The following is a 15,756-nucleotide window of genomic DNA, read 5'->3' on the forward strand; positions in this document are numbered from 1 at the left end:
TGCTATGACTCAACACAATAGTAATAACTTAAATAGAAAAATTGGAAAAGCAAAATGGACAGCTGAAAAATCCTGAACATGCTAAGGGTCCCTCAAATCTAATTGTTAATTGAAAAAAAAAATCAGCAAAAAAATTATAACAGTCACACAATCACAAATATGGGCACATATGGAAACACACATGCACAGAGAGACACACACAGGACCAAATTCAGTCAACCAGTCTAAATATATTGAATTTAAGTGATATAATAAGATGCTCCCATCAAAAGGCTCTCTCTAGCTCTCTCTCTCTCTCTCACACACACACACACACACACACACAAGATCCAATTCAGTCAACCAGTCTAAATATATTGAATTTGAATCTTACAATGAGATCATCCCATAAAAGGCATTTCTCTCTCTCTCTCTCTCTCTCTCTCACACACACACACACACACACACACACACACTCACACACACACAAGATCCAATTCAGTCAACCAGTCTAAATATATTGAATTTAAATCTTACAATGAGATCATCCCATAAAAGGCTTTCTCTCTCTCTCTCTCTCTGTCACACACACACACACACACACACACACAAGATCCAATTCAGTCAAGCAGTCTAAATATATTGAATTTGAATTTTACAATGAGATCATCCCATAAAACGGCTTTCTCTCTCTCTCTCTCTCTCTCTCTCTGTCACACACACACACACACACACACACACACACACACACAGGGAGAGAGAAGTAAGTTTCTAGCTCAGTCAAGCAGCCTGGGAGCTGCTGAATTTGAATCCACCAATCAGAGAGCCTGTGCACTTTTTCCCGCCAAAACAGGTGCAGCCGTTTTTACACACACAGAGCACAGAGACAGGATTTCTGCAGTGAATTTCTCATAGTGAGGATTCCTCTCAAACAAATGGCCATAATTTCTAAACCGTAGGGGCTAGAACGGTCATTCTTACAACCGTTTTGTTCAGAAGAGATGGGGAATCTTAAAGTGTTGACACTTTATCATTAAAATATGAATTATTGAAGATATTTGACTTCTAATGCACCATAACTGAGTAGAGGCAAGCGAAAACTGCCTTGGCTTGCCCTCAAACAACGCTTTCTAACTCTAAATCTATTTGGAGTATTGATATCATTCTTTCACCGTAAGAGACAGCAGGCTTTGGTGAACAATCATGGAAATTTTCAGGTCTCTGTGGAAATCCATTAAAAAGATATGACGAGAGAAAAAAAGTGGTTCATTTCCAGAGTTTGAAATCTGAAGAAATCTGAGCGAGGGACGAATTTCCTACCCTCAAACAAGTCTAACTCATTTCAGAACGGTAATAGGTGAGAAAGAAATTCTTGAATTGTGAGCGTCAGGAGTGTCTGAAGATATACCGGGACAAGCCTCATGTCTTAATGTCGCTTCGTTAAGGAGATATGACGATTCGAATATGCCTCTCATTACAGAAATCAAGCGGTGATTTTGAACAAACTCTCCATTGACTTTCTATGGAGAGTTTTCAGAGTTTGTGTTGGTCTGAGGAGATTTGCCAAAATTCTATAAATCTCACAACCATGATAGTGACATTTTCTGAAAGCCAGCAAAAATACCTACGTTTTGATGTATAATTTGTGGAAGTTGAGTGAAAATTGAGCAAGTAGCAAGAAGTTGTTCGGACATGAAGAGAAGACTGCGAAACCTACAGTGGCACACTGGAAGCCAAGTGCATAGCAACCATAACAACGCATGTATTTTCTGAAAAATCACAATTTTGCAACTGAAAACTTTAAGAGGGATAAAAGTAAAACTGTAACAGATATGAAAAAGCTGAATCATTCATGAATAGCCCAATAATTTGTGAACATTTTAAAGTTTGAATGGTTGTTCTACGTGAAAGTAGGAAAAAGTAGTTAAGTTTCAAAAACAAGCAAGTTTTAGCAGAATTGCGGAAGTTTCCCATTCATTTCAATGGGACAAATTAAAGGAAAAAAGCTTAATATTTTCAAAAGTATAAGAGCATAAAATACCAAAAGTCATAGCGATCATTAGCAGAAATAGCAGAATAGTTTAAAATTTGAACGGTGAAAATCGGCTGAAAATTGTGGAAGTAGAAAAGTGCCAAAAACGTACGGAAGCAACTGGAACTAGAAAAATTTGCATTTCCTGCGAAAATGCAGTGTGGATGCTGGAACGCTGAAGCTGTCTGCTGAAACTAGCTGAAAAAGCTGAAAAGTTGCAGAAATTGTAAAAATTTGCAGGAGCAAAGGAACGTTGCTAAAATGTAGTAACTTAGCAGAACTGCAATATCTTAGAGGAAACATAATACTTGGCAGAAATACAATAGCATAGCAGAACTTAGCAGAAATATTGTAACTTACCAGAAACACGATAACTTCCCAAAAATACAAGAATTTCGGAGAAATAGTATAAGATAACAGAAAGAATATATTTAGCCAAACATTCTTAAACATTACAGAAATACTACTCTATAGCAGAAATGATATATTTAGAAAGAAAAATATAATATAGTAGAAATACTATGATTTAGCAGAAATCCTACAATATAGCTCAATAACAATGATTTAGAACAGATACTATGATTGAGCAGAATAGTAATAACTTAAGTGAAAATATTGGAAAGGTAAAATGACAAGCTGAATAAAAGGAACATGGTTAAGTTTGCTCAAAACTAATTTTTGTTCACCTGTGAAAAAATAAAATAAAAATACATTTAGAAATACAAACAAGAACAGCCAACAGATACACACAAAATTAAATATGGATACACAAATCAACAAATACACACAAAATCAAATATGGATACACAAATGTACAGAGAGAGACACACACACAGGGTCTATGCCAGTCAACCAGTCTGAATATATTATATTTTTTTATCCAACAATGAGATGCTGCCCCCAAAAAGGGCTTTGTGTGTGTCTCTCTCTCTCTCTCTCTCTCTCTCTCTCTCACACACACACACACACACACACACACACACACACACACACACACACCAACTCTCAGGCTCACACACACACGCGCGCAACACACACACATAGCATCAGCAAGTGAACAGGGGCTGTTAACAGCATGTTTCTAGGTCAGTCAAACAGCTGTGAGATTCTCAATTTGAATCCACCAATCAGAGGGGCTGTGTGCTTTTTCCTGCCAAAACTGGTGCACCAAGTGCAGGCTTTTACAGCACAGAGAGAGACAGGATTTTGCAGTCTATTTCTCATAGTGAGGACTCTCCTCAAACAAACAGCCATAAATTCCTAACCAGAGGGGCTAAAACGGTCATTCTTAGACCGTTGTGTTCAGAAGACATGGGAGAATCTTGAAATGTTGACCATTTAAAATAAAAATATGAAATATTATAGATATATGACATAGATGATTGGTTGTCTTAGAAGCCATGATTGCCCCAATATGCAAATTTGAATGTGCAAGGCCTAAGATATGATTGGCTGGCTGGGAAGCCATGAAGGCAACAATATGCAAATTTGAATGTGCAAGCCCTCGAATATGATTGGTTGTCTTAGAAGCCATATAAAAAGCAGTAAAACTGTACTATGATTTGGTAGAAAAACTATAATTAATCAAAAATACTATATTTGGCAGAAATACTATTTTGAAGCAGAAACACTATATTTAGCACAAATCTGATGAAATAGAAGAAATAGTATGATTTAGCAGAAATGCTGTATTTAGCACAAATACTGGAAAGCAGCAGAAATGCTATGACTTTGCACAATAGTAATAACTTAAATAGAAAAATTGGAAAAGCAAAATGGACAGCTGAAAAATCCTGAACATGCTAAGGGTCCCTCAAATGTAATTGTTAAATGAAAAAAAAAACCAGCAAAAAAAAAAAGTATAACAGTCACACAACCACAAATATGTACACATATGGTAACACACATGCACAGACAGAAACACACAGGATCAAATTCAGTCAACCAGTCTAAATATATTGAATTTAAATCACACACACACAAGATCCAATTCAGTCAACCAGTCTAAATATATTGAATTTGAATCTTACAATGAGATCATCCTATAAAACGGCTTTCTCTCTCTCTCTCTCACACACACACACACACACACACACACACACACACACACACACACACACAAGATCCAATTCAGTCAACCAGTCTAAATATATTGAATTTAAATCTTACAATGAGATCATCCTATAAAACGGCTTTCTCTCTCTCTCTCTCTCTCTCTCTGTCTCACACACACACACACACACACACACACACACAAGATCCAATTCAGTCAACCAGTTTGAATTTGAATCTTACAATGAGATCATCCCATAAAAGGCTTTTCTCTCTCTCTCTCTCTCTCTCTCTCTCTCTCTCTCTCTCTCTCACACACACACACACACACACACACACACACAAGATCCAATTCAGTCAACCAGTCTAAATATATTGAATTTAAATCTTACAATGAGATCAAATATGTACACATATGGTAACACACATGCACAGACAGAAACACACAGGATCAAATTCAGTCAACCAGTCTAAATATATTGAATTTAAATCACACACACACACACACACACACACACACACACACACACACACACACAGGGAGAGAGAAGTAAGTTTCTAGCTCAGTCAAGCAGCCTGGGAGCTGCTGAATTTGAATCCACCAATCAGAGAGCCTGTGCACTTTTTCCCGCCAAAACAGGTGCACGCAGCACAGAGAGACACAGGACTTTTGCAGTCTATTTCTCATAATGACGACTCCCCTCAAACAAATGACCATAATTTCCTAACCGTAGGGGCTAGAACGGTCATTCTTACACCATTTTGTTCAGAAGAGATGGGGGAATCTTAAAGTGTTGACAATTTATCATTAAAATATGAATTATTGGAGATATTTGACTTCTAATGCACCATAACTGAGTAGAGGCAAGCGAAAACTGCCTTGGCTTGCCCTCAAACAACGCTTTCTAACTCTAAATCTATTTGGAGTATTGATATCATTCTTTCACCGTAAGAGACAGCAGGCTTTGGTGAACAGTCATGGAAATTTTCAGGTCTTTCTGGAAATCTATCAAAAAGATATGACGAGAGAAAAAAGTCGTTCATTTCCAGAGTTTGAAATCTGAAGAAATCTGAGCGAGGGACAAATTTCCTACCCTCAAACAAGTCTAACTCATTCCAGAACGGTAATAGGTGAGAAAAAAATTCTTGAATTGTGAGCGTCAGGAGCGTCTGAAGATATACTGGGACAAGCCTCATGTCTTAACGTCGCTTCGTTAAGGAGATATGACAATTCGAATATGCCTCTCCTTACAGAAATCAAGCGGTGATTTTGAACAAACTCTCCATTGACTTTCTATGGAAAGTTTCCAGACTTTGTGTTGGTCTGAGGAGATTTGCCAAAATTCTATAAATCTCACAACAATGATGGTGACATTTTCGGAAAGCCAGCAAAAATACCTACGTTTTGATGTATAATTTGTGGAAGTTGAGTGAAAATTGAGCAAGTAGCAAGAAGTTGTTCGGACATGAAGAGAAGACTGCGAAACCTACAGTGGCACACTGGAAGCCAAGTGCATAGCAACCATAACAACGCATGTATTTTGTGAAAAATCACAAAGATGAAACTCAAAACTTAAAGAGGGATAAGATGAAAATGGTAACAGATATGAAAAAGCTGAATCATCCATGAATAGCCCAATAATTTGTGAACATTTTAAAGTTTAAATGGAGTTTCTATGTGAAAGTATGAAAAAGTAGTTAAGTTTCAAAAACGAGCAAGTTTTAGCAGAATTGCAGAAGTTTCCCATTCATTTCAATGGGACAAATTAAAGGAAAAAAGCTTAATATTTTAAAAAGTATAATAGCAGAAAATACCAAAAGTCATTGCCGGAAAGAGCAAAAATAGCAGAATAGTTTAAAATTTGAACGGCAAAAATCGGCTGAAAATTGTGGAAGTAGTTAAGTGCCAAAAAAAAGTACAAAAAATTGGCGACTAGAATAATAAAGTAGGATAATAAAGAACTAGAAAGCGAAAATTTCAGAAGAAATTTTATGTGTGCCTATGCCGCTGCTAATCTGTGTAGTTTTCCATTCATACGGCTACAGACAGCAAAACTCAGAAGAGCAGCCATTCTCCACCATGAATTATGGTAAAAACAAACACCGCTCGCGCCTCACAGATGACAGCTTACAGTTTTGGGTAAAGATGAGGTCACTTTGTACAGCCCCGATTTGCAGACGCTGTGCACACAGGTTCATAAGCAGAAGTCCCTCTGTACCACGGCAGACCCCGACAATGTTTGCACGAACACACTTTGAACCAGTACGTTATGGACCACTTTTCACACATGGTTGGTGTACCCTCCCAGCCAGCTGTAGCTTTTCAACTCACAGCCCGACACACACCCAAAAACAGCCGAGAGAGCACAGACTACGCCCGAGAGGTGTGATTGCAGATGCCCCTCAGGTGGGTCCACCTCCCCTGCAGCGGCACTGCAGACCACGCCCGCCACACATATCAAACGCGTAAAATAAATATTTATGCACTTTTGCATTCACTTTTTGTTTTTGTTATTTTTACACAGTGTTCTGAATGATGAACAATGGTCTACAGCCAATCTTGTGTATTATTATACAAACTTTGGTTGTAAGATTCAGATAACTATTTAATAAAAGCTAAATATTTTATACAGGAGTGCAGAATTATTAGGCAAATGAGTATTTTGTCCACATCATCCTCTTCATGCATGTTGTCTTACTCCAAGCTGTATAGGCTCGAAAGCCTACTACCAATTAAGCATATTAGGTGATGTGCATCTCTGTAATGAGAAGGGGTGTGGTCTAATGACATCAACACCCTATATCAGGTGTGCATAATTATTAGGCAACTTCCTTTCCTTTGGCAAAATGGGTCAAAAGAAGGACTTGACAGGCTCAGAAAAGTCAAAAATAGTGAGATATCTTGCAGAGGGATGCAGCAGTCTTAAAATTGCAAAGCTTCTGAAGCGTGATCATCGAACAATCAAGCGTTTCATTCAAAATAGTCAACAGGGTCGCAAGAAGCGTGTGGAAAACCAAGGCGCAAAATAACTGCCCATGAACTGAGAAAAGTCAAGCGTGCAGCTGCCAAGATGCCACTTGCCACCAGTTTGGCCATATTTCAGAGCTGCAACATCACTGGAGTGCCCAAAAGCACAAGGTGTGCAATACTCAGAGACATGGCCAAGGTAAGAAAGGCTGAAAGACGACCACCACTGAACAAGACACACAAGCTGAAACGTCAAGACTGGGCCAAGAAATATCTCAAGACTGATTTTTCTAAGGTTTTATGGACTGATGAAATGAGAGTGAGTCTTGATGGGCCAGATGGATGGGCCCGTGGCTGGATTGGTAAAGGGCAGAGAGCTCCAGTCCGACTCAGACGCCAGCAAGGTGGAGGTGGAGTACTGGTTTGGGCTGGTATCATCAAAGATGAGCTTGTGGGGCCTTTTCGGGTTGAGGATGGAGTCAAGCTCAACTCCCAGTCCTACTGCCAGTTTCTGGAAGACACCTTCTTCAAGCAGTGGTACAGGAAGAAGTCTGCATCCTTCAAGAAAAACATGATTTTCATGCAGGACAATGCTCCATCACACGCGTCCAAGTACTCCACAGCGTGGCTGGCAAGAAAGGGTATAAAAGAAGAAAAACTAATGACATGGCCTCCTTGTTCACCTGATCTGAACCCCATTCAGAACCTGTGGTCCATCATCAAATGTGAGATTTACAAGGAGGGAAAACAATACACCTCTCTGAACAGTGTCTGGGAGGCTGTGGTTGCTGCTGCACGCAATGTTGATGGTGAACAGATCAAAACACTGACAGAATCCATGGATGGCAGGCTTTTGAGTGTCCTTGCAAAGAAAGGTGGCTATATTGGTCGCTGATTTGTTTTGGTTTTGTTTTTGAATGTCAGAAATGTATATTTGTGAATGTGGAGATGTTATATTGGTTTCACTGGTAAAATAAATAATTGAAATGGGTATATATTTGTTTTTGTTAAGTTGCCTAATAATTATGCACAGTAATAGTCACCTGCACACACAGATATCCCCTAAAATAGCTAAAACTAAAAACTACTTCCAAAAACATTCAGCTTTGGTATTAATGAGTTTTTTGGGTTCATTGAGAACATGGTTGTTGTTCAATAATAAAATTATTCCTCAAAAATACAACTTGCCTAATAATTCTGCACTCCCTGTATTTGTCTCTCAAAAATAGTTCATAACTTCCCTTCAACTTATTCATGTCACCTAAAGAGTAAACCTGTTTCTCCATCACCAGTTCAGCTCTGATGATTCAGTAAGGACATCTGCCGTTTTTACAGCTGTAGCTCCAGCAAACATCAGCTGATACCAGAAATTAAAAGCAAATGAATTCTAACAACAGCTGATCAAGCTTAAAGGTGCTGCTGTTGTTTTGCGCGATAAACAAACAAGAGAGAAACGCCGATCATTGATCAGTTTCATGACAGGGGAGGCTGTCATAAAGTTCACCATGCACACACAGCTGTATAGAAACTCTGTCGTGCTAGCTAGAACGCAGTACGAGTTATTGTAAGTGATTGAAAAAGTCAGCACAACGAAAATAAACTACACCTAAACTCGGTTTATATCTGACCCAAATAGAGTGCAGTTCATAACTTCTTACCTGAAATTCAGTTCACCTCACGCTCCTGCCTTCGCTTTCCCTGATCCATGATTGACCACGCGTTAGCAATCGCCTGCCCGGCCTCGTATGTCTCGTTGGCGGCATGTCCTTTCTGTCACACACCGTGGATAGCTGCCCTCTGTTGTAGCTCCACCACCAAACAACTCAGTTATTTTTTCCACATCGACCAGCATCATCAGCCCATATAAACGAAAAATAAGTCCAGCTAAGACACAGACCCTTGCTGAGCGATCAGGCGATTAAACAAATTTTAGCCACCTCACTATCAGCCAAGCCTGGGTGGTTTTTCACGAAGGGTCGCTAGTCGCCGCTTAGCTAGCTAAGCTAGCTAGCGCTAGCTAGCTAGCCAGCCGGCTATCAGCAACACGTAAGAGAACTGTTGCTAAATAAACTACACCTAAACTCGGTTTATATCTGACCCAAATAGAGTGCAGGTCATAACTTCTTACCTGAAATTCAGTTCACCTCACGCCCTGCCTTCGCTTTCCCTGATCCATGATTGACCTCCGCGTTAGCAAACACCGGACGATCGGCGGTAGCCTCACCGCCTTGTATGTCTCGTTCGCGGCATGTCCTTTCTGTCACACACCGGTGGATAGCTGCCCTCTGTTGTAGCTCCACCACCAAACAACTCAGTTATTTTTTCCACATCGACCAGCATCATCGGCCCATGTAAAAGCGAAAAATAAGTCCAGCTAAGACACAGACCCTTGCCGAGCGATCGGGCGATTAAACAAATTTTAGCCACCTCACTATCAGCCAAGCCTGGGTGGTTTTTCACGAAGGGCGCTAGCTAGTTAAGTTAGCGGCGCTAGCTAATTAGCTAGGTGGCTATCAGCAACACTTAAAAGAATTGTCGCTAATATGGGATGTCTTGATAAAACGAGCAGATATTTGAAGTTTACACACCTACATTCTCGCCTGAAAATATCTTAAAAGTGTATTTTGTGACCTAGAAACACGAATAAAAGACATATAAAACGAAGTGGTGTCCGCCATTGTTTGACTCGGTAGAGGCATGCTATGAATTGTGGGATATGTAGTTTTCACCAAGCATGGCACCCTTTAGGCCGTACTACTCCCGGTATACCACTAGAGAGAGCCAACCCACCACAAATGAAGTCTGTTTCTATGGTGCCAAAAGCAGAATCTTTCTCAGGAGCCTAGAAATTGGCCTAAATTTGCACTAAAATCTAAATATTTCAAAAACTATAAAAGTTATGAACACCAAAAGTCACACCATACTAGCCCAGCTCCAGCCGCACAAAATGATGTAACATATGTACCCCTATTGTCAAAACTGTTTGGCAGAGGGCGCGGGAAAATTTTCACTAAAATATTAATATTTTAAAAACTATAATAGTCATAAACACCAAAAGTCATAGCACACCATTCCAGATCCGGCCGCACAAAATGAGGTAACATATATGAAGCTTTTCTCAAAACTGCGGGGCGTGATACGTGCCGAAATTTAGGCGGAAGATGGAGAATAATAATAATAACTAGAAAGCGAAAATTTCAGAAGAAATTTTATGTGTGCCTATGCCGCTGCTAATCACTGTAGTTGCCATTCATACGGCTACAGAGAGCAAAACTCAGAAGAGCAGCCATTCTCCACCATGAACTATGGTAAAAACAAACACCGCTCACGCTTCACAGATAACAGCTTACAGTTTTGTGTAAAGATGAAGTTACTTCGTACAGCGCCGATTTGCAGACGCTGTGCACACAGGTTCATGAGCAGAAGTCCCATTGTACCACGGCAGATCCGACAATGTTTGCATGAACACGCTTTGAAGCATTACGTTATGGACCACTTTTCACACATGGTTGGTGTACCCAAACAGCCGGCTGTAGCTTTTCAACTCGCAGCCCGACACACACCCAAAAACAGCCGAGAGAGCACAGACTACGCCCGAGAGGCGTGATTGCAGGTGCCGCTCAGGTGGGTCCACCTCCCCTGCAGCGGCACTGCAGACCACGCCCCGCCACACACATCAAACACGTAAAATAAATATTTATGCACTTTTGCATTCACTTTTTGTTTTTTGTTATTTTTACACAGTGTTCTGAATGATGAACAATGGTCTACAGCCAATCTTGTGTATTATTATACAAACTTTGGTTGTAAGATTCAGATAACTATTTAATAAAAGCTAAATATTTTATATGAGAGTAAGAAAGAAAAGTATATCTTTGTGTCCACCTTTCTCTGTTAATGCCCTACCTGGCCCCCTGGCAAAAGCTTTGCTAGATCCGCCCCTGCACAGTTACCAGCTGTCAGCTAAATGAAAAAAAGGAGCTTGGTGTTTATTTCTCTCAGAAACAGTTCATAACTTCCTTCAACTCATTCATGTCACCTAAAAAAGGTAAACCTGTTTCTCCATCACCTGTTCAGCTCTGATGATTCAGTAAGGACATCTCCTGGTTTAGACCAGCCCTTTTTACAGCTGTGGCTCCAGCAAACATCAGCTGATACTAGAAATTAAAATCAAATGAATTCTAACAACAGCTGATCAAGCTTAAACGTGCTGCTGTTATTTAGCGCGATAAACAAGAGCGAAAAGCCGATCGTTGATCAGTTTCATGATTGCAACAGGCGAGAGAATGACAGGGGACGCTTCATAACCACAGAACAAATCGTAATATTTTCTCTGAATGTGGGACGATTCCGTTTGTACGGCAACTCTACGAACTAACGCTTATGAATAAAATAAAGTCCAACGTCAGCAACTTAGCGCCACACAGCTGTATACAAACTCCCGTCGTGCTAGCTAGCACACAGTACGATTGTAAAAAGTCAGCACAATGAAAACAAACTACATCTAAACTCGGTTTATATCTGACCCAAATAGAGTGCAGTCCATAACTTCTTACCTGAAATTCAGTTCACCTCATGCTCCTGCCTTCGGTTTCCAGCATCATCGGCCCATATAAACGAAAAATAAGTCCCATTTCCCTGATCCACGATTGACCTCCGCGTTCTGAAACGCGGGTGTTGAAATGCGTTTCAGCCGCGTCACTATAAGCCAAGCCTGGGTGCTTTTTCAGGAAGGGTCGCTAGCTAGCTAGCCAGCTAGCTATCTGCAACATCGTCAGACAACTTTGCTAATATGGGATGTTTTCACAAAACGAGCAGATATTTGAAGTTTACACACCTACATTCTCGCCTGAAAATATCTTAAAAGTTTATTTTGTGACCTAGAAACACTAATAAAAGACATTTAAAACGAAGAGGTGTCCGCCATTGTTTAACTCGGCAGAGGTGTGCTATGAATTGTGGGATATGGAGTTTTCCGTTACCGTAACTATTCAATGGTTCGCGCAACCTTAAAACTTCCAATGGTTCCTGAAAGCAGAGACGCTGTGTGCGCCATTGATATTGTCGTCATTACGGTAATCCAAATAAGGGTAGACAGGCCGTACCACTCCTGGCATACCACTAGAGAGAGCCAACACACCACAAATGAAGTTTGAAATTTGTTTCAATGGGACCAAAAGATGGAGCCAACACACCACAAATGAAGCCTTCCCATTCATTTCAATGGGCAAAACTTGCAGTAAAATATTCATATTTAAAAACTATAGAAGTAATAAACACCAAAAGTCATAGCACACCATTCCTGATTCAGCCGCACAAAATGATATACCATATGTGAAGCTTGTCTCAAAACTGTGGGGCGAGTTACGCAGCAAAATTTTAGGCGGAAAAAGGAAAATAATAATAAGAATAATAAATCCGAGGAATAGTAATATGTGTGCCTCTTGTCATAGGCACACATAATAATAACTAGAAAGCGAAAATTTCAGAAGAAATTTTATGTGTGCCTATGCCGCTGCTAATCACTGTAGTTTGCCATTCATACGGCTACAGAGAGCAAAACTCAGAAGAGCAGCCATTCTCCACCATGAACTATGGTAAAACAAACACCGCTCACGCTTCACAGATGACAGCTTACAGTTTTGTGTAAAGATGAAGTTACTTCGTACAGCGCCGATTTGGAGACGCTGTGCACACAGGTTCATGAGCAGAAGTCCCATTGTACCACGGCAGACCCGACAATGTTTGCATGAACACACTTTGAAGCATTACATTATAGACCACTTTTCACACATGCATTCACTTTTTGTTTTTTGTTATTTTTACACAGTGTTCTGAATTATGAACAATGGTCTACAGCCAATCCTGTGTATTATTATACAAACTTTGGTTGTGAGATTCAGATAACTATTTAATAAAAGCTAAATATTTTATATGAGAGTAAGAAAGAAAAGTATATCTTTGTGTCCACCTTTCTCTGTTAATGCCCTAGCTCCCCCAAAAGCTTTGCTAGATCCGCCCCTGCACAGTTACCAGCTGTCAGCTACACAAAAAGGAGCTTGGTCTTTGTCTCTCAGAAACAACTCATAACTTCCTTCAACTCATTCATGTCACCTAAAGTGTAAACCTGTTTCTCCATCACCAGTTCAGCTCTGATGATTCAGTAAGGACATCTCCTGATTTCATCTTCATGCTCCAGCAAACATCAGCTGATACTAGAAATTAAAATCAAAAGAATTCTAACAACAGCTGATCAAGCTTAAACGTGCTGCTGTTGTTTAGCGCGATAAATAAGAGCGAACAGCCGATCATTGATCAGTTTCATGATTGACGTTTCAACACGCGAGAGAATGACAGGGAGGATTCAGTAACGACAGAATAAATCATAATGTTTTCTCTGAATGTGGGACGATTCGTTTGTACCGCACGGCAACTCTATGAACTAACCCTAATGAATAAAATAAAGTCCAACGTCAGTAACTTAGTGCGCACACAGCTGTATATGAACTCCCGTGGCATTACGATTGTAAAGGTCAACGAAAATAAATTACACCTAAACTCGGTTTATATCTGACCCAAATAGAGTGCAGTTCATAACTTCTTACCTAAAATTCAGTTCACCTCACGCTCCTGCCTTCGGTTTCCAGCATCATCGGCCCATATAAACGAAAAATAAGTCCAGCTAAAACACATACTGTCGGCGAGCGACCGGTGCTGACACGAGTTTCACCCGCCTCAATATAAGCCAAGCCTGGGTGCTTTTTCACGAAGGGTCGCTAGCGGCGCTGAGCTAACTATGCTAGCGGCGCTAGCTAGCTAGCTAAGCCGGCTATCAGCAACACATAAGAGAACTGCTGCTAAATAAACTACACCTAAACTCGGTTTATATCTGACCCAAATAGAGTGCAGGTCATAACTTCTTACCTGAAATTCAGTTCACCTCACGCTCCTGCCTTCGCTTTCCCTGATCCACGATTGACCTCGCGTTAGCAAACACCGGTCGATCGGCGGTAGCCTCACCGCCTTGTATGTCTCGTTCGCGGCATGTCCTTTCTGTCACACACCGGTGGATAGCTGCCCTCTGTTGTAGCTCCACCACCAAACAACTCAGTTATTTTTTCCACATCGACCAGCATCATCGGCCCATATAAACGAAAAATAAGTCCAGCTAAGACACAGACCCTTGCCGAGCGATCGGGCGATTAAACAAATTTTAGCCACCTCACTATCAGCCAAGCCTGGGTGGTTTTTCACGAAGGGTCGCTAGTCGCGCTAAGCTAGCGGCGCTAAGTTAGCGGCGCTAGCTAGCTAGCCAGCCAGCTATCAGCAACACGTAAGAGAACTGTTGCTAAATAAACTACACCTAAACTCGGTTTATATCTGACCCAAATAGAGTGCAGGTCATAACTTCTTACCTGAAATTCAGTTCACCTCACGCCCTGCCTTCGCTTTTCCTCATCCACGATTGACCTCTGCGTTAGCAAACAGCGGTCGATCCGCGGTAGCCTCACCGCCTTGTATGTCTCGTTCGCGGCATGTCCTTTCTGTCACACACCGTGGATAGCTGCCCTCTGTTGTAGCTCCACCACCAAACAACTCAGTTATTTTTTCCACATCGACCAGCATCATCGGCCCATATAAACGAAAAAATAAGTCCAGCTAAGACACAGACCCTTGCCGAGCGATCGGGCGATTAAACAAATTTTAGCCACCTCACTATCAGCCAAGCCTGGGTGGTTTTTCACGAAGGCGCTAGCTAGCTAAGCTAGCGGCGCTAGCTAACTTCTTGGCTATCAGCAACACTTAAGAGAATTGTCGCTAATATGGGATGTCTTGATAAAACGAGCAGATATTTGAAGTTTACACACCTACATTCTCGCCTGAAAATATCTTAAAAGTGTATTTTGTGACCTAGAAACACGAATAAAAGACATATAAAACGAAGTGGTGTCCGCCATTGTTTGACTCGGTAGAGGCATGCTATGAATTGTGGGATATGTAGTTTTCACCAAGCATGGCACCCTTTAGGCCGTACTACTCCCGGTATACCACCAGAGAGAGCCAACCCACCACAAATGAAGTCTGTTTCTATGGTGCCAAAAGCAGAATCTTTCTCAGGAGCCTAGAAATTGGCCTAAATTTGCACTAAAATCTAAATATTTCAAAAACTATAAAAGTTATGAACACCAAAAGTCACACCATACTAGCCCAGCTCCAGCCGCACAAAATGATGTAACATATGTACCCCTATTGTCAAAACTGTTTGGCAGAGGAGCTGGGAAAATTTTCACTAAAATATTAATATTTTAAAAACTATAATAGTCATAAACACCAAAAGTCATAGCACACCATTCCAGATCCGCCGCACAAAATGAGGTAACATATATGAAGCTTTTCTCAAAACTGCGGGCGTGATACGTGCGTAAATTTAGGCGGAAGATGGAGAATAATAATAATAATAATAACTAGAAAGCGAAAATTTCAGAAGAAATTTTATGTGTGCCTATGCCGCTGCTAATCACTGTAGTTTGCCATTCATACGGCTACAGAGAGCAAAACTCAGAAGAGCAGCCATTCTCCACCATGAACTATGGTAAAACAAACACCGCTCACGCTTCACAGATGACAGCTTACAGTTTTGTGTAAAGATGAAGTTACTTCGTACAGCGCCGATTTGGAGACGCTGTGCACACAGGTTCATGAGCAGAAGTCCCATTGTACCACG

The 15,756-nt window shown here is 40.7% G+C and overlaps 1 protein-coding gene across 2 annotated transcripts in view; it reads right to left on the reverse strand.

Moving 5' to 3' along the window:
* LOC120439368 overlaps positions 1-14,574 on the reverse strand; it is a 36,076-nt gene extending 21,502 nt beyond the window's left edge. For both annotated transcript variants that reach the window (XR_005612596.1, XM_039610294.1), the window contains exon 1: positions 14,447-14,574. The gene's annotated coding sequence lies outside the window, so the exon portion shown is untranslated. The remainder of the gene's footprint in view (positions 1-14,446) is intronic.
* Positions 14,575-15,756: the final 1,182 nt, after the last annotated feature.

Source organism: Oreochromis aureus, linkage group 3 (genome assembly GCF_013358895.1).
Source record: "Oreochromis aureus strain Israel breed Guangdong linkage group 3, ZZ_aureus, whole genome shotgun sequence".
In the NCBI taxonomy this organism is placed as follows: Eukaryota; Metazoa; Chordata; class Actinopteri; order Cichliformes; family Cichlidae; genus Oreochromis; species Oreochromis aureus.